This window comes from Mustela nigripes, chromosome 7, assembly GCF_022355385.1.
Source record: "Mustela nigripes isolate SB6536 chromosome 7, MUSNIG.SB6536, whole genome shotgun sequence".
NCBI lineage: Eukaryota > Metazoa > Chordata > Mammalia > Carnivora > Mustelidae > Mustela > Mustela nigripes.
The window spans coordinates 35424483-35443057 of record NC_081563.1 but is presented as its reverse complement, the minus strand read 5'-3'; the positions used below and the strand labels follow the sequence as shown (position 1 = coordinate 35443057).

The window sequence follows — 18575 nt, the reverse complement described above, 5'->3', positions numbered from 1 at the left end:
CACCCCAGGGCCTGTGCTGGCTGCTCACCTCGGGCAGCACTGGGGATGGGGGGGGGGGTGTCGCTCCTGAGGGGTCTTAGGAAACAGCTGCTCTGCGCTTGTTTTTGGTGATATTTGATGTCTGCCAAGTGTGACAGAGCAAGGGACACACAGGTCGCCTCCTGCAGCCCCTGAACTCTCATATGCACATGCCACACAATCATACCTGTGTACACCTACCAATACCCCTGTGCCTCCACCGCACATGAATGTGCACACCCACCCACCACGCCCATGTGGGTGCACACCCAGGCGTGCCCACTGCTCACACCCTCGTGCACACATACCCACGTGTGTGTGATCACATAGTGCACAGGTGCACAGGAGAGCCTGCCTCTTTGCCTTGAAGGAAAAGGGCAGACCTGGGCCCTGACAGCCCATCCTGTTTGTTGTCTCAGACACTCTCTGCACGATTTCCAGGGAGACTCGGTTCCTCTGGCAGGAGAACAGGCATAAATCATGGCCCCGGTCTCCCAGGCCTGATGCAGGGGAGAGGGGAGGGGATGGCCCTAAGGGCCCCCGCATCGGCAAAGCAGCTGGTGGCCACCTGTGTTGAGTGGTTGAGTGGTCAAACCCCCTCTGGGGTGCTCCCAGCGCCATTCCAGCCCCTCCCTTCTGCCACCCCCCAGAGCCCCTGTCCGTCTGTGCTGTGGGCTGACATTTGCTCCTGGCCCTTCCCTTCCGTGCCGAGGCCTCTCGCGGGAACACATGTGCGGGGACGTGCGCGCTCCTCAGGGTGAGGATGGGGAATGGATTTTGCATGTGGCGGAAATATGAAGGCACTAAAAGTTCATGCAAACAGCTTTCCTGGGAGACTGGCCTCTGGACAGTGCTGTTTGTTCCACAGCGGAGTAAATGCAACGCCATTTGTTGTAGGGATAGAAACCAAGAGCAGGGGTGAGCCCGAGCGGTGTGTGTGATGGGGTCTGGTCTGCTGCTGCCTGTGCTGCTTGGGGCTCCAATACCCCCCTGGTCTTGGCCCCCAGGCTTTTATTTATTTATTTATTTATTTCTGAAAGCTGGCTCCTCACCCAGCATGGGGCTTGAACTCATGACCCCGAGATCAAGAATCACACGTGACCAAGAGAGCCAGGCACTACCTCTGGGCTTTTCTGGGCAGCAGCACAAGACCATCACCTCAGTGTCCCTCTCCGTCTCACCCTCCCTGATCCTCTCCATCCAGGACCCCCACCCCCAGGCTTCTCTCCCGCGGGGCCCCACCTCCAGCTTCCTTCCTGCTTTAGGACTGGGCTGAAGGATGACAGGCTACCTCCTGGCTGAGGCTGTTTGCACTCCCAAGTGTGGGTGGGCATCGAGGAAAGCCAGCTGGGGGCTGGGCTTGTTGTGTTCAGGGTCATAAGGAGGGGGCCCTGAGGGGCCCATACATCCCACCTTGAGCTGGGTGGGGGGGGGGGCTCCTGGAGGTCAGGAACCGAGGCTGAGCTGTCAGGATGTGTTTGGAGACTTGTCATAGCCCAGAGCCGTGGGGGCAGGAGGGGGGTGTGGATGGAACAGGGCCCAGGACACCTTCCATGTCTCAGGCCATTGCCCTGCATAGACACGTCCCCCAGACTCCATGCCAGGCCCTGAGAGGCTATGTAGCGTGTGGAAAAACAAGATCCTATTTCATTGGATAGGGTACGCCCTGCAGATCACTCTGTTTTATTAGAATCAACAGAAGCTCAGGGAGGTCACATGACACAGCAGGTCACAGGGTATTACGGGGCAGAGTGAGGGCTCTGACTGGGAGCTTTTCCACAGGTTCTGGGCGGGGGGGGGGGGGCGGGGGGGGGGGGGGTGCTCACCCTGATGTTTGTCTTCCATGTCTTTTCTCTCGGGGAACCTCTGGGATCTCTGGAGGCAGCAGCCATTCTCACAGACTAAGGAACTGAGACCCGAGTGCACCCCTGATCTCCACAGGGCCCAACTCCCAGACCCTGACTCCTTAGTCCAAAGACGTCTTCTATGTAACCCTCCTGGGATGGAATGGCTGGTGTGGTCACACTGAGGGCTTGGCATGCACGTGAAATGCTAGTGTGCCCAGATGAGGCACTTCTCCTTCAGGAAGCTTCCTGGGCTCTGGGTGAAGAGAACAATCAGTGCCTTCAGTGTCACTCAGTCCCCGAGCTCAGCAAGGCCCCGCTGCAGTGTCTGGAGTGCCGGTGCCTGTGGAAGGCAGGCGTTAAGGCCGAGACACTACACCCTTGTTGTCAGGGGTTTTTCCATTCAGATGAAGCAGGTCAGAGAGACAGATTTCTGGGACGGCTTGGGGGAAGAAGCCAAGGCTGAGGAAAGCACATGGATGTCCCTGAGGCTGAGGCGGCCTTGTCGTCAGGGGCCGGGATTCGAGGGTGCGATGGCTGGACCAGCTGCTGCTGTGCCTGGGGGTCCCTCCTGGGCTGTGAAGGCCCCCACATGGAACTGGGATCTGGCTGGCTGCAGTGGCCTCTGAGATAGGCCCAAGAGCAGGGGAGTACAGGGGAGCCCAGGGCAAACGCTCTAACCCCAGCACCCCACCCAGAAGGAGGGCCCAGCCTTGACGGGAGACTGTCCGTCACTAGCCCTGGGGGACCTGGCCTCAGTGACCCAGGGGCTGGGACCCTGACCTGCTCTGCATGTCTCCCCAGCTTCCAAAAGTCCTTCCTGTCACGATACCGGAACATCTCTCCAAGAGCCTCGCTAAGCTACCAACAGGGTAGACTGTTTCTCAAGTCTGACTCCCCAGGAGGACAGAGAGACTGGATTTCTTCAACTATAAAACTGTCATCAGGGGCTCCTGGGTGGCTCAGTCGTTAAGCATCTGCCATGATCCCAGGGTCCTGGGATCAAACCCCCGCATCAGGCTCCCTGCTCTTCAGGAAGCCTGTTTCTTCCTCTCCCACTCCCCTAGCTTGTGTTCCCTCTCTCGCTGTGTCTCTCTCCGTCAGATAAATAAAATCTTAAAAAAGAAGAGAAAGAAAAAAAGAAAGTCACCATGTCCCTTGGGCTTTGGGTCCGTCACTCTGCTACATCTGAATTGTCTCGTGGCCTGTGCTGGGGCCTGGTCCGCAATAGGCTCTTCCACTGTCCCACAAGGCCAGCTGCTTCTGGGCGTGGGCAACAGAGTAAGGTCAGCAGGCCTTGCCAGCGCTGGCCCTTGGCCACACTTCTTGGTTGTCAGAGGAGTCGCTCAGGCAGCAGCTATGGTGTGTGGGACCCTGTGGTGGGAGCTGGTGCTGGCAGGAGCAGGGAGTAGGAAGGATGTCCATACGCAGATCGAGGGTCCGCTCCGGCGAAGATAAGCGGTGGTCCCTGCCGGAATGAGGGGTGCAATGGAGCCGACCTGACAACTGGTGGCTGGCTTGTCAGCCTGCCAGCAAGCTGTGTATTTAACTTCAGCCTGGGGACGAGATGTTCCTATAGGAACCCATCGGCCGTCTTAGACCACGTGGCACTCTGCTGGGGAACAGTGCCACGTAGCAAGGAGTATAGCCTACCCGGCCATCTTGTCTACCTGACCCCTGGGCTACTTCTCAGGCCTGCTGCCCTCTGGACAACAGTCACCCCTCCCCCTCTCTCTTCTCCTCCCCCTCCCTGACCCTTGAACAGATGGTTCGCAACCATCCACGAGTGAGTGGAGATCTGTACCCCAGGCCATCTGTTCTTCCAGGAAGTATGGGCGGGCAGATGTATCCGTCACTCTGCCCCCCAGGAAGGCTCCCCTTCTCCATCGTCCTTCTCTGCTGAAGAGGCCACCGTGTCAACCTAGAGTCCGTGCTGGCATTTCTTGCTGCTCTGTCCATAAATGACATGGGAATGCTCTTCCTCTTCAGATGGCCCTAGAGACTCCCCATGGGGTCACAGGTATGGGTTGAGGGGCTGCTGGTGCAGCAGTTGCTGTGGGGACATGAGTCTCTTGCTACATTCTTACCTGAGCCTTCCAGACCCTCTGTGCCTGCACTCGGACATCGCTTATGCACATGCAGATAGAATGATAGAATGCTGCACACACACGTCTAGGCCTTTAGAGCCGAGAGAGAGGTTGATACTCAGTACCTGATGGGCAGCAGAGGTTGGCTCCATGAGAGCTCAGTAGCGAGCCACTAGCTCCATGTCAAAAGGAAAGATCTTTGCCAAAGAAAGATGGCTTTACTCCAAACCTGGGGAGACCATGGAATGTTCCCCCTGGGGATGGCCATTGGCCTATAGACACGCTGCTTTGCCTGGAACGCAATGGGTGCTCGTGAATGTGCAGGGTCACAAGGCCCAAGGGGCAGAACTGCTGGTCTGTGGCCTGACGTGCTGCCTAGCCCTTACTTGCTCTCAGGAAAGCAAACGGTTTCGAGCAGCGTGCTTCACGGCGGTGTACAGGAAGGCCCAGCCAAAGCTTACTTCCTTTTATCAGCTGGGAGAGTGCAAGGTGCAACAGTTCGTCTTTCACTTCGGAGGGAATATTTTGACTTGGCTGTACTTGTGTATAACAGAAACCCCAAATAACAGCGGCTTAATTTAGACAAAGATATGAGAAATCTGGGCTAAGCAGTGACTGGCACCAGGTTAGCAGCTTGGGGATGTCAGAATCAATGTCTTTGGGATTTGGGGTTTTTTTTTGAGGGGGGGCGGATGCCCTTTTCCTCACAGCCCCAAGGTAGTTGCTTTGGCTCCAGCCATCACGGCTTCATTCTAGGCAAAGGGAAGGAGGAAAGGGTAGTGGTTTGATTAGGAAAGCAACACTCTCATGGAAATCTCTGGAAGATTTCTTCCTGTATTTCACTGGCCAGAACTGAGCCACCCTGATGGCAAGGAAGGTGGGGGAATGTTGGTTTTTTGTTTTTGTTTTTTTTTTAAAAGATTTTATTTATTTATTTGACAGACAGATCACAAATAGGCAGAGAGGGAGGCAGAGAGAGAGAGAGAGAGAGAGAGGAGGAAGCAGGCTCCCTACTGAGCAGAGAGCCCAAGGCAGGGTTCAATCCCAGGACCCTGAGATAATGACCCGAGCCGAAGGCAGAGGCTTTAACCCACTGAGCCACCCAGGCGCCCCAGAATGTTGGTGTTTAAAAGCTGGTTACATTTCTGCCTCCAAGAGAATCTGAATTCCGTAGGTGAAAAAGCAGAGGAGAATGAATACTGATGTGGCATTCTAGGCCACATGGACTTTATGAGGTCGTTTTGATGACAGAATGTGCTGGTGGCCAGAAGGACCTTAGCCAACTGCCTGGCCCATGCTAGGTGCCCAGTAAATGTAGGGGGTGGAGGGGATGGCCAGAAGTTTCTGCTCCAGTCCTCCCGTTGTTTTCCTCTACCCTCCTCATCAGAGCGACCCCTTTTCCCCTCCCCATTCTCTGCTCTATAGAGACACCAACAGTGCTGTCATTTGGTGTCAGTGAGCAGAGACCAGAGGTCAAGAAGTAGCCAAAGGTCAGGACCCTACCCATCCCCCAGCTCTACGCAGGGCCCCTGGCTACTGAGCATCCCAGGCAGAAGGCTGGGTGGGAGCAGGCTGCTCCTTTTCTGGCCACGGAGAAACCCTGGGTCATGGGTGAGGCCCACTGCAGTGAGATCACACTCTCACCCGAATATCACACCAGCGGCACCTCCTCTATTGGTGCTGGGAGCTCCGGAGCAATGCCCACCTCCCCCACCCCCTTCCCAGTCCAGGAAGCTGCAGCAGCCCTTCCGCCTCCAGAAGAGTGAGCTCCCGGGTCCTGGGGAGCCAGAGCAGGCACAAGGTGAAGGGGCTGGCCTGAGGGTAGGAGTAAGGGCTGCTTGAGGACGTCCACCCTGGCAAGGGGCTGGCCATCTCCTGGATGCTCTGGGCTGAGGGCTGGGTAGCAGGTGGTCCTGGGGAAGGCTGAGAGAACAGGAGGCAGAGACGGAGAACAGAGGAAGGAAGAGGGAAGGAAGTGCAGGTCAGAGAGGCCGAGACCCTGAGGGTCAGGGTTAAGATCAAGAGGAGAGACAGGCCGGAGAGGGGGGAGAGAGAATTCCAGAAGGAAGGCTCTTGAGTGTCAGGTTGGGGAGAGGCAGGCAGAGGAAGGACGGAGCAGGCTGGGGGTAGCCTGCACTGTGGCTGGTCAGGCCGAGCTGAGGGCAGGAGCTAGGGCCCCCAGGATGGGGCCCGGCCCAGGGGTGGCGGGGCGTGGGGAGACCCCAGGCCCAGCCCGGGGGGCTGCTCTGAGGCTTCAGGAATGCCACCACGGCTGCAAGAAGCACCTGGGAGACATCATCAGCTTCTTCTTCCGCTTCATCTCTGGGAACCTGGCTCGAGGTGAGGGCTGCTTTGACAGGACCAGTCAAGGGAGCAGAAGAAGCAGGTTTGGGACTCAGGACTGCTGAGCCTGCCTTGTAGGGGGTTGGGGCAATTAGAGGGGGTGGGAACCCCAAGAGCAGAACTGGAAGGAACCCCCTGGCTCAGGGCCCTGCCCTTCGACCGCAGGCAGTGAGTGCCAAGCTGGGCTCCCATACTCTTGGGCTTGAGGAGGGAGCAGATGTGGGAGGGGGCTTCCTTCTCCCGGAGCACAGACTTGGGCTCATCCAGGAGCAGGAGGCCCCAGGGCCAGCCCACCTGTCTTGCCCACACTGACCCCAGTGCCCTGGCCTCTCCCCTTCCCAGAGTCCCTTTCTTGTTCCCCCAAATAGAGGTGTGACTTCTGCAGTGAGGATGAAAGAAACTGCTTGAAAGAGCTATCTTTTAAAATCTATACAACCAACCAACCTGGAATTTCAGGCAGGGACACCCATGGGGCCGTCAGGCTCAGGCCTGGGGAGGAGCCCCATGTGGGAGTGACAGCAGAACAGGCCAGGTCCCGCTTCTGCTCTGTCTCCTTTGCCCCTCACCAGGATGAGTGTTCTGGGGCCAACCAGGACCAAGACCCCGCATCAGCCGTGGGGACCGGGAGGCTGGCACAAGGAGAGGGTTTCCTGTGTGTGTCAGGAGCTCCAGACACTGAACGGAGAGACCCTCAACAGCTCGGGGCTTCTGGTCCTTTTGTCTTTCCCTGTTATTAGAAGGATATGAGGGGAATTTGGCTGAAGTAATCCCATGATTCTCTAAAGAGATATCAAATGAAATCCCTGACACATAAACATGAATCAGTGTAGACATGTGATGTATTGTTTTTTTAGCCAAAGATAAAAAATGCTTCTGTTGCCCAAAGATGCTCATAGACCCTGAGGGATGATGTGCCCACACTGAGTGGGGCTGGGCTGAAAAGCCGGGTCTGTTGTCCCCTCTCTGCGGGTGCGGGCCTGGTCCCCTGCTCTGATTCCCTGCTCTGACCCACCCGAGAGCCAGGCACAAAGCCTGGTACGCCAAATCCTTGTCAAATTAATGAATAATACTTTAAGAAGAATAAAAACACAAAACTGAGCATATAACCAATCCTATCAATCATCTCAAAATCGGTCAGATAATAATGATTTCAAATACTGAAAAGCAGTAATAGATCTCTAATCATAAGACAGGATTCTGATATAAGGAAGGTTTGCAGAGGGAGATCAGATGGAGATCTGAGTCTAAAGCAGGAGTGGTGACCTCAGGGGACTTTAAGGGAGAGGGACCCAGTGTGGCTGCCAGAAGTGGGGGCCCAGGCTCACAAGCCAGCTTTTCAAAGGCAGTGGAAGCTCTCTCTCTGCTTGTGATGCCCCTTTGCAGACTGTGGGCCACTCCTCAGCGAGGGGAGACACCTGGGGGTTAGGCTTAGTGGTGGAGGGATGAGCGTGGAGTTACCAAGCCTCCGGCATGTCCCCACGTGCTGCTTCTACTAGTTGCTCCTGCGTGTTCCTGCTGCCTGGTGATCAGGACTGCCTCTCCTGCCCCTGCTCAGCCTGGGCTCTTCATCTGTCCCAGGGGGATGGATATGCGTCATGGTCCCTGCTCCACGGGGCGCCTAGAGAGTCAGAAAGACCCCTCGCTTACTGAGTTTCCCTGAATGGGAGTCTTTTTCGTCCAGTAATCTCAAGCCCCTTTTTCAAGGCTTTTTACATGCTTGATGGGCTTGCAGACTCATGGGAGCTTTTTCTCACTACCTCTGTGTGTCTCCGTGTCTCCGTCTGTCTTGCAAGGAGGAAGGAGGCTGCGGGTCTGTGTCACCTAAGGGTGCAACCTGCCTCCCTCGGCTTCAGTTTCCTCATCTGACAAAAACCAAACAAACAAAAAGGGACAAAGACTTGACCTTGCTGGCCTACTTGTGAGCTCCTTCCAGCTCTAGATGCTGGTTCTGGGCGTCACAGTAAGTGGGGGGTGCGGGAGCAAGGAGCCGGAGAGCAGGCTGGTGTCTGCTCTCAGACCAAGAGACATGATGCTTGAACACAATGGCTGGACGTTCACATGTGGGACAAGCCGGGGGAGGGGCAATTCCTTGTCACCTCTGACTTTTCCCGTCTTCCCTGCGGGATTGCTCTTCCCTGTCCTTGGGGGAATTCTGTGCAGGTCCTGTGGGTGTCTTTCAGGGGTTGGTGCATCTTCAGGGAATCCTGCCTGGCCCCGATCAGAGTTCTAGACCCTCATCCACTTCAGGATCTCCCTCCGGCTGGCTTGTCTCAGGCCAGAGTGTGGACAAGGTCCTAGGCGTCTCCACTCCTTGTCCCTTGTTCACATTGCTTCCCACCTGGTTCTGGTGGCCAGGCCAATGCCAGTTCCCTTCCTTTGCTCACGATGCCCCTTGACCCCATCTCCCAACTGTTGAGACTCCCCCTCTCCAGGCAGCACAAGGAGGAACAGTGAAGGTGGATTCCCCCAGCTCTCGTCCGCAGGGTCTGAGGGGCTCTGGGGAAATGCATCCTCTGCCTCCAAGACCATCACCCGGTGGGTGTCCAGTTTCCACCCCTCACCCTGGCTGTCTTGGCCATTGTAACCATGGCCTTCACCTGACCTCCTCCCAGTGTGGGTCAGACCCACCTGGCCCCAGACACGGGCCCAGACCCCAAAGGCTTCCTAGAAGGACCTCAGTTGGACAGAGGACTAGAGCCCCTTGGTGTAGGAGGAGGGAAGACAAGTGCACCAACCAACCTTTCCAAAGATGTTCCCTTTCTCCGCCTCACCAACCTTTTCCGGACTAGAGCCCCTTGGTATAGGAGGAGGGAAGACAAGTGCACCAACCAACCTTTCCAAAGATGTTCCCTTTCTCCGCCTCACCAACCTTTTCCTTCTCTGCCCCCTGGCGGGGTGAGGAAGGATAAGTCACAAGACCGGTTTCCTAGGCCCTTTGTATGACCTCCAGAGCTGGTCTCTACTGCTGGGCCAAAGCCACATTTAACACCTGGATGTGAGACATGGAGTCCACATCAAGACGGGGGGAGAGCCTTGTCTTCTGAGCCCCCGGCCCCACCAGGCAGCAGGCCTCCACGCCCCCAGGGCTTCCAGGGACACTGCATGGGGCAGAGGTGGGGAAGGGCCAGGAGCCAGGGAAGAGGGCTGGAGATTGAGATTGAGGCCGCAAAGCCTGGAGGTTCCAGACAAAGCTGGGCACAGCTGGCTTGCATTGTCAAAGCATCATTCTCTCTGTGTTAAAAATATCGTTCTTCCACAAATAGACAGTGTGTGTGTGTCAAGGTTCTATTGAAGTACTTAATAAGGAAACCAGCAGAATGACAAAGCTGATTCAAAAGAGAAAGAAACACAGGGAATTTTAGAGCGGGTGGAAATAAAAGGGACACAGAGCTATGACCTCTCCGTTAGACTGAAACGAAGAAAGATCCAGGGCGGTCAGACAGCCACCTGCAGGGCTATCTTCTCTGCCAAAGAAAAGAGGAAATCATGGCCTCTTAACAGTTTTATAGGCTTATGAAATGTCTGGGACCTCATCCCTGTACATCCCACTTCTGCTCCCCTGGAGAGTCCGAGGCTCTGGGCAGGCATTGGACAATGCCCTAGCGGGACTGAGAGGCTGGGCAATACCCAGCTGGCTTTGTCCCCACACTTTTTGAACAGAAGACCATCTCTGGCGCTCCCAGCTGGTAAAAGGGTAAACTGAGGCACGTTAAGAATTTCAAGTTTATTTAAGCACACATCAATTCAAACAGGGCGGCGCCCATCCAGAAGTGGTGAGGACCGCTCCACAGACAGGAGCTAGGGGAAGGGTCTTATAAGGAAGGTGCCAAAGCAAAGCAAGGAAATATTTGATTGGCGGTGGCTGATGTGGTTGCCTTATTTGGGAAAGCCTGGTTGGCTGCTTGTGATGGTTTGTTCTTAAATTTCCTGGGGTTTGGGCTCAGTTGCATAGAGCCAAGGCATTAGAGCCATCACGGTCCAGTGGACTCCTTGTTTCCTCTCTTAAACAATCCCCCCCTTCCGGTCATCTTTCATACGTGAGGGATTAACCGGCCACTTGTTATTACGGCCGCTCTCCGTCACCCTCAGGGTCAAGTTCTGATCTTGTCGGGAATCACCGATTATGATGTCAGGCTATGGAAGGATTGCTTTTGCTGTTCATCTCATCGTTCATCTTGTTTCTGCTCGTCCGAGCATAGTGAGACCATCTGATGTACTTCTGATGCTTATGAGCATCTACTTCAGACCCTGGAGAGAACACGGTGCACCAGGGAGATCACCACGATGACTCTCAGGAGGATGATAATGACAAGAGATTGAAGTGTGCTCCTTCCCCAGGGCACCCACGAGCCCAACCAGTTGGTGTCCAGTAAATCAAAGAACGTGTCTGAAGAGGCATCGACCTACTTAGCTAAGTGGCTTGTTGGTTAATTTCTCGTATGTGAATTTCTGCTGTACCAGTGGCCTTATCCAGGTTCAGCAGGAGGTAAATGCTATGGCAGACTCCTCCTTGCTCAGGCCACAAGTAATCCAGAGCAATTTTATTATCTAAAACCAATTTATCAGCTTAAAATAATGGCTGTGCCCAAGAGGCATTTTTTTGGGGTGGATATTTCGCTACCCTTTATACCCTGCCTTTGAAACCGCTCCAAGAAGTTTCACAATCTAGGATTTGAGCTGGTAGGTTGTGCCATCCCACTGAACACGTCCTTTAGCCCCGAGAATTGGTCACCTCAGTAAAATAGCTGTGTCTTACTTCAGGTGGCAGTACCCAGGGGGGTTCCCAAACCTAGGCCTAAATGGTGCAAGCAATCAGGTATTTAATAAAAGCATTTCCATGGAAACAAAAGGAAAGCCAAGGTTAATGGTTAGAGCAGACTATAAATGGGTTTCTGAGCCCAGAGGGAAGCCAGTCAAGAAGATGTCTCCATGTTGGCCTCCTAGAGGTAGGGCTTAAAGCCACTTTTATAGTTTGGATGTCTCTGGTGGTGTCAGAGGTATTTCGGAGAACTTTCTGAGTGACAGGCACAAAGCTTATCCACCCATGAGTCCTTGTGGTGATTTCTCTAAAGTTTATTATCTATTTGTCTGGAAGTAGTTGGCAGAGCTTTGGGAAAAGGAAAGTGTTTGTTCTTAATGAGTCCAAATCAGAGGAAGAAAATTAGAAACGTTAGTTTGGAAAGCTGTAGCCAGATATCAGGGAAAAACTGGAAGAATTTAGGATTCAAGCCAGTTTACAGGTAGAAAACAAACCTCAAAGACAATGAATGGGACTGGAATCTAATAGCCACAAGGGTTTGTGATAGTTTTCTACAGAAATTATAATTTTACAGAAACTACATTTGCAGAAACAAAATTTCTTTCTCTACAATGACCCCAATTTCTAGCAAAGGTAATAAGATAAATATATTTGCAGAGTAAGTTGTCTCATTAAACTTGGCCTGGTTATTTATATAAGAATGCCAAGAACAGTGATTTTAAGTATATCCTTAAGTATAATATTCCAGTTAAAGTTTGGTCATATCTAAGGGGCTTTAGTGGATCTATGAAGTCATTCCCGTTTCATTAGATTTTTTTTTAAAGCCTCTTTAGTCTAAGAAGTCAAGCCAAAGACTTGCCCAATTGTGCCCTATTACAAGGAGAAGAGATTCTTACTGAACTTACATTGTCATAAAACCTACATTGTCATAAAAAATAAGACTAGCCAATAAGAGTTTCTGGATTTTGGAGAGATCAGGCAGAGAGGAAGAAAAGATAATGTATTATTATTATTATATGTTATCATGTATCACATATAATAATATTCATTTTTGTTTACAAAAGAATACTTAACCAAATTGCTGTGTTATAGATAACTTAAAAAAAAAATAAAGGAAAAGAAGCATTTTTTAAATCCAGAAAACAAAACGCTGAAGACCCAGCCATGCTTCAGAGTAATAAAACTTATAATTATCCTCACCAATCCATGCAGTCCCACATCATTAATTATTTTTTTAGAGACTTATTTATTTATTTGAGAGAGAGAGAGAGAGCAGGGGGAGGGGGAGAGGGAAAGAATCTCAAGCAGACACCGCCCACCCCCAAGCTGAGCACTGAGGCTGACTAGGGGCTTGATCCCATGAAGGAGACCATGACCTGAGCCAAAACCAAGAGTCCGGGTGGATGCTTAATGACTGAGCCACCCAGGTGCCCCTTGTGTCAAGAGTTCTTGACCCTCAGGTTTCCCATCGAGTTTCATGGTGTCATCTTATAGTTATCAGAAATCTCTCCCTGTCCGAATTCTTTTCCTGAATCTCTTTGAAGAGGAAGGCTTTCTGCAAACGCAGTAGAGGAAAACAGAAACTGTGTATAAATATCAGAAGATGTAAAAATGGCCACGGATTAAGGTCCAATGACCGTTCATTATCATACAGTTAACAAGGGTTTTTGTTATGTCGGTGACATCCTTTTTTTTTTTTAAGATTTTATTTATTTATTTGACAGAGAGAGAGAGAGCACAAATGGGCAGAGAAGCAGGCAGAGAGAAAGGGGAAAGCAGGCTTCCCGCTGAGCAGAGAGCCTGATGGAGGGTTCCAACCCAGGACTCTGAGACCATGACCTGATCTGTAGGCAGAGGCTTAACCCTCTGAGCCATCCAGGCATCCCAACATCCATTTTAAGATAATCACCATAATTACCATTGATAACATGATACCAGGACATATGAGATGTCTAGGAATTTCATAGAACTTCTGGAACACTCAACATCAATAACACGTATCCGTACAAATATAACTTAGAGAAGGGTTAGCATCATTCTTATTTGACAATTCTTTCCATGTAATTTAATGTATCAAAGAAGCTTTAGTGAGCTTTATGGCTCTTTTATAAGGAGTGAGAACTAATCTGCTGAGATGTTCCAGAGCCCTCAGGAGAATTCCAAGGTAGTTTAAGACCAAAAAGACTTCACTTAGAATTTGATTATGGGAAGTTTATACAAAATATCAAAAGGTTTGAACAGTTGATTAAATATGATCTTGGTAATCTAGTCAACCAAAGTGATAAAGACTTCTAAGGCAAACAAAGTTTTAAACAAAAAAAAAAAAACAGACGCACAAAACCTTAGCTTTTTTTTCTTTTTAATTGTGTTGTTAGTCACCATACAGTACATCATTAGTTTTGGATGCAGTGTTCCACGATTCCTTGTTTGCGTGTAACACCCAGTGCTCCATGCAGTCCGTGCCCTCCTTAATACCCAGCACCCGGCTCACCCATCCCCCACCCCCTTTCCTTCTAAAACCCTCCACTTTGTTTCCCGGAGTCCGCAGTCTCTCATGGTTCGTCTCCACTCCGATTCCTTCCCCTTCATTTTTCCTGTTGCCTCGTGTCTTCCCTGCTATACCTTATGTTCCACAAGTAAGTGAAACAACAAACCTCAGCTCTTTTAATAGAAAAGACTCCCTTCTCCCAATTGATCAAAAACCTAGTTAAAAAAAAAAAAAAACATGAAACACAAGAAATTGCTTCGGTAAAACACAATCTTTGCTTTCCAGGTGGATTATCCGAAGATGAAGGAAAACCTTTCATAGTCTCTGATCAAGCGCAGCCCAACCATCCAAGAATACTTTGTTCTTTTAACAAGCGAAAGGGAATTACATTTTATTTTTGCCTAAGCATACTATTGATATTAGAGCTTATTTTTAAAAACCCTTCTTAGGGGCATCTGGGTGGCTCATTCTGTTAAGTGGCTGCCTTCGGCTCGGGTCCTGATCTCAGGGTCCCCCTTATTGGGCTCCCTGCTTGCTGGGGAGCCTGCTTCTCCCTCTCTCTGCCACTCCCCCTGCTTGTGCTCTCTCTCTCTGTTAAATAAATAAATAAAATCTTTTTAAAAAATAATAAAACCCTTCTATAAAATCCCTTCAGTCTTAGCCAGCTCGACCACATGAGATTTTCCCCTCTCTCTCTCCTCTGACTTTCCATATTCCATTTAGTTTTTGCCCTTTATTCTCTTCATTCTCATTCTGAAACAACCAGTACTGTCCCATAGGGCAAAATAACTCCATTTTCCTTTAACAAAAATGCATTTCTTTATTTTATGTCTTTTCTTACCAAAAATACCTCCTACTCTCCTTGTGCGCAGAGTTGTCTCTCTCATTATTTCTAGCGGTTTTGATTACATATATCAGTTAGATTTTTTAACCCTTGGAAACCTTGATTTCTACGGACACTAAGGAGTGCACAGTTGTGGACTGTTACACCAGCGTTCTATAGATTGGCAAACTTACTAATACGTTTCATAATTTCTAGGAGCATACTCTTCCTCATAGGAAATTTTTCCACATGGCACAAAACAGAAGTCTCTTTAGTTGGTCTGTATTAAGAAGCCAAAGTCAGGGGTGCCTGAGTGGCTCAGTCAGTTAAGCAGCTGCCTTTGGCTCAGGTCATGATCCCAGCGTCCTGGGATCGAGCCCCTCATCAGGCTCCCAGCTCAAGGAGCTCCCTGCTCCCTCCCTCTAATATCACTACCCCTGCTCGGGCTTTCTTTCTTTCCCTCTGTGTCAGATAAATAAATAAAATCTTTAAAAAAAAACAGCAGAGATAGATAAACCTAGGTTCAGTCATGAATGCTCAGTATTTTATCTTATTTGGAAACTGTTGGGAAAGGCAGTCTGACGCTCCACAGTCTTGGACGGCTACTCCACCCCCTAAGAGAGGGCCTCAGGTCCGAACACTTCCTTCTGCCTTACCAAGAGGTAAAAAGCTCACACAGCCTTCACTGGGCTTATCCCCTTTTGTGATCATAGCCCTCCTTGCTTACCTTCCTGAGTATTCTTTTGTCTCTGCTTGTAGTGGCTGCAGCATGGGGTACACGGACAAGCCAGTGTTCTACCTGTCCACTGCAGGGAAGGGCAAGGTTTGTCCATTGCAGCAGGAGAGGGGTGGTCCCAGGTCAGGTGTCCCGCGTCAACCACCAGGAGACACCTGCTATCCAGGGGGGCTGAAGCCTACTCTGGAAGCCGATCTTGCTCTGTCTCTCCTCAATGTAAGTGAAGTGTTGTTCCATCCAATGCTTGGCTGATGTTTGTTTTCACCGGCAACTCTGATGCTACAGTGCCATGGACAGAAGGGTTTAGAGCCCTCTAAGCGGGACTGGTAACCGGTGCTCTATGCACTCCTCTTGGGGGGTGGGGGTGGGTAAAAAGGGTAGGTGGGCTTTGAATTGCTTCAAGAGCTGCATTTCTGTTCTTATAAATTTGTAAGACAAATTGGATTGCAGTCTGAAGGCTGTCAAGGGGATGGACCCAGCCAGCAGGCCACATTATGTTCAGTTCTCTTCTTTGTATCAGGGAGAAGGTTTCCAGCTAAGATGGAACTCAAAGGATTCCTACATTCTAGTTTTAGAGCTGTTTTTGGAATGTTTTAATACATTGTTTCACAAAGGCTTCAGGACAACAACCTTCCCTTTTAGCTTAGAAGGCCTTTAAAAAGTCCCTGTCAGGTTCTGAATATAGATCTCCAATTTCACCGACTCCTGTCCCTAGAAGTGCTCTTAAAAAATCCTTTCAAATGTCTTATCATCAAGTTCGAGTTGGGACAAAGAGTCAATATTCCTGGCAGTGTTAAGTCTTTAAAAGGGACTCTTTTGATTAACGTAGTCTTAGAAGCTTCTGCATACCAATCAAATATGCATCCCACTGTTTTGGGGGAAATTTAGGACCCTTTTTTCTTTAGGGCATTTAGAGATGGATAAGTTTATTTAGGTTAAAAGTTCCCATTGTGGCCATCATGATTCGAGATCATTTTTGGTAAGCTTAACCCACTCGTTCAGATGAATTTGGGTCTGTGCCCATGATTTTCATGCATAGAGTCCTAAATGGAGGAGTCCTAGACTTTCTGGACTTGAAACAACCTGTTTTCTCCCTCCTTCCCTTAAAACAAAATTGTACTTCACTGAGGCCTCACCCTGGGCTCAGTCCTGTTTCAGTCAGACCTGGTCTGGTTTAAGTTGGAGAGCTCATAATGTTTAGGTTGGACCCAGTCTGGTAAAATAAATGCTTAAATGAAGTTGGAGAGCTTGTAATGCAAAAGCTGCAATGCTCAGTTACCTGCGAGGGGCTTACCCTTGACCTTCATTCAGGCGCAGGGAGAAAGCAGAGAGCACAAGGCGCTCAGCAGGTACCGATGCCTCATTGCTTGCTGCTCCAAGGGCCCATCAGGGTCTCCTTTGGATTCCACTTCTGACACCAGAGCTGTTAAAAGGTAAACTGAGGCACACTACAGTTGTCAAGCTTATGTGAGCATACATCGATCTGAATCTGGTTGTCCAAACCAAAGACGGTTGGGAGAACTGCACCCATGGGACCTGGGGAGGCAAGGCAAGGATGTGATTTGATTGACCGTAGCTTAACCTATTGCCTTACTCGGGAAAGCCTTGTTGGCTGTTTGTGATTGGTTGTTCTTAAATTTTATTTTCTCAGATTCAAGTTCCTTGGCTCTGGCTTAGGTTTGGGTTTGCTTCCATCGGCTCCCAAGGCCTTGGAGCCATCCCAATCTAATGGCCTTCTTGTTCGAATACTTTCACGTAGATTCACTTGAAGCAAATTGCATCTAACCTCTCTGTCTCTTCATTTGTAAAAGGATCGTAAGAATAATGAGGTCATGAAGAAGGTTGTCCAATGCACATGAAAATCTTGCACCCGTGAGGTGGGCTTTTACCGTCTCCATTTGGCTACCCCATGGGCTCCAGTACTGCTTGGCTGTGTACTGATGTATGACTTTGGGCAAGTGATTTGGTCTCTTTGAACCTGTTTGCTCATCCAATGAGCAGGTAGAGTCTGTAAAGGGCTATGACAGGGCTACCCCTTATAGTTTCAATAGCAGTGCTGAGATAATGGGGACTTACTGTGTGACTCATGGCTGGAACCCCTCCCCTGCCCCTTTCTGGGTCTTGGTTTCCTTATCTGGGAAGCAAGAGCTGGAGAGGGAAATTTGCAAGGGCAAGGACCAACTGTAAACCTTGTGATTTCCCCCCAACTCTTGAACCAGACACAGGGACCTTGGAGCTTGGGGTGCATTTTGGGGTCCTGGATTCTGGGCAAGGACTGCTTTTAGAATCACTGCCCCGTCCTGCCTTTTCCCGGCTTTTCCCTAGATGTCCTCTCCCAGTCCTGAAAGACTCTGTGCCCTTCCACCACTCAGAGAGCCTCCCAAACCTCTCCCCAGGGCCTTGGTAAGGAAGTGAAGTTTATTAAAAGCCAACTGTGAGTAGTCTGATGCTCCTTCTTGGGCTTGTGTGGGGAGGAGTCTCTGGACAGATATAATGGCCCGCTGAAGTCCCTGCCTCTGCCTGCCCGGCCTCCCCCATTGCCTGCCTCCAGATGGTCAGAATGGGTAGGAGAGGGATGGCTGGGGATGCACAGGGAGGGTCAGTGGAAAGGGCACTGACTGGAAAGGCGGGCCAGGGGAGCCCCTCCGGAAAGCTGAGTGGTAGTCACCTGCCCAGATACAGGGACCCCATGGGACCCGTCATCACCTTTCTGTGCCAGACTTTCCCAGCATGGTGTGTGTGTGTGTGGTGCCCCCGAAGCTTTGGGGCCCGAGTCCCTGTCCTCTTGGATGGAGGGGGTTTGGGGATTATTTGGGATGGTGGGGAGGAAAAACAAGAATAGCTTCCAGATGCTCCAGGATGGGAGGAAATAATGTTTGTGCTGGCCTGGAGCTGCTCAGGGAAAACAGAACCTTGGGGACCGAGCAAAAGGGGCTCCTGAGCAGACACTCACAAGCTGGAGAGCCTGCCGGGCTGTCCTGGCCACCCCCTTCCCGCCCTCCTTCCCCGCCCTCCTTTGCCACAGGGTCTGTCTTGGCAGGTATTTCCCAATAAGTCCACCAGGGGGCAGCAGGAACCAACACGTCTGCCACACTGAACTTTTTTTTTTTTTTTTAATATGGTCTTTTGTGTCTAGCTTCTTTTTAGTGCCTAGCTGAAAATTTTTTTAAAGATATTTTTATTTATTTATTTATTTGTTTGTTTGTTTTTTAAAGATTTTATTTATTTATTTGAAAGGCAGAGATTACAAGTAGGCAGAGAGGCAGGCAGAGAGAGAGAGGAGGAAGCAGGCTCCCCGCTGAGCAGAGAGCCCGATGCGGGGCTCGACCCCAGGACTCTGAGACCATGACCTGAGCCGAAGGCAGAGGCTTTAAGCCACTGAGCCACCCAGGCGCCCCTATTTTATTTATTTGACAGACAGATCACAAGTAGGCAGGCAGAGAGAGAGGGGGAAGCAGGTTTCCTGCTGAGCAGAGA

General features: G+C 50.7%; 1 protein-coding gene across 3 annotated transcripts in view; it reads left to right on the top strand.

Moving 5' to 3' along the window:
- KCNIP3 (potassium voltage-gated channel interacting protein 3) overlaps window positions 1-18575 on the top strand; it is an 80859-nt gene that overhangs the window by 11998 nt on the left and 50286 nt on the right. The gene's annotated exons all lie outside the window — the stretch shown is intronic.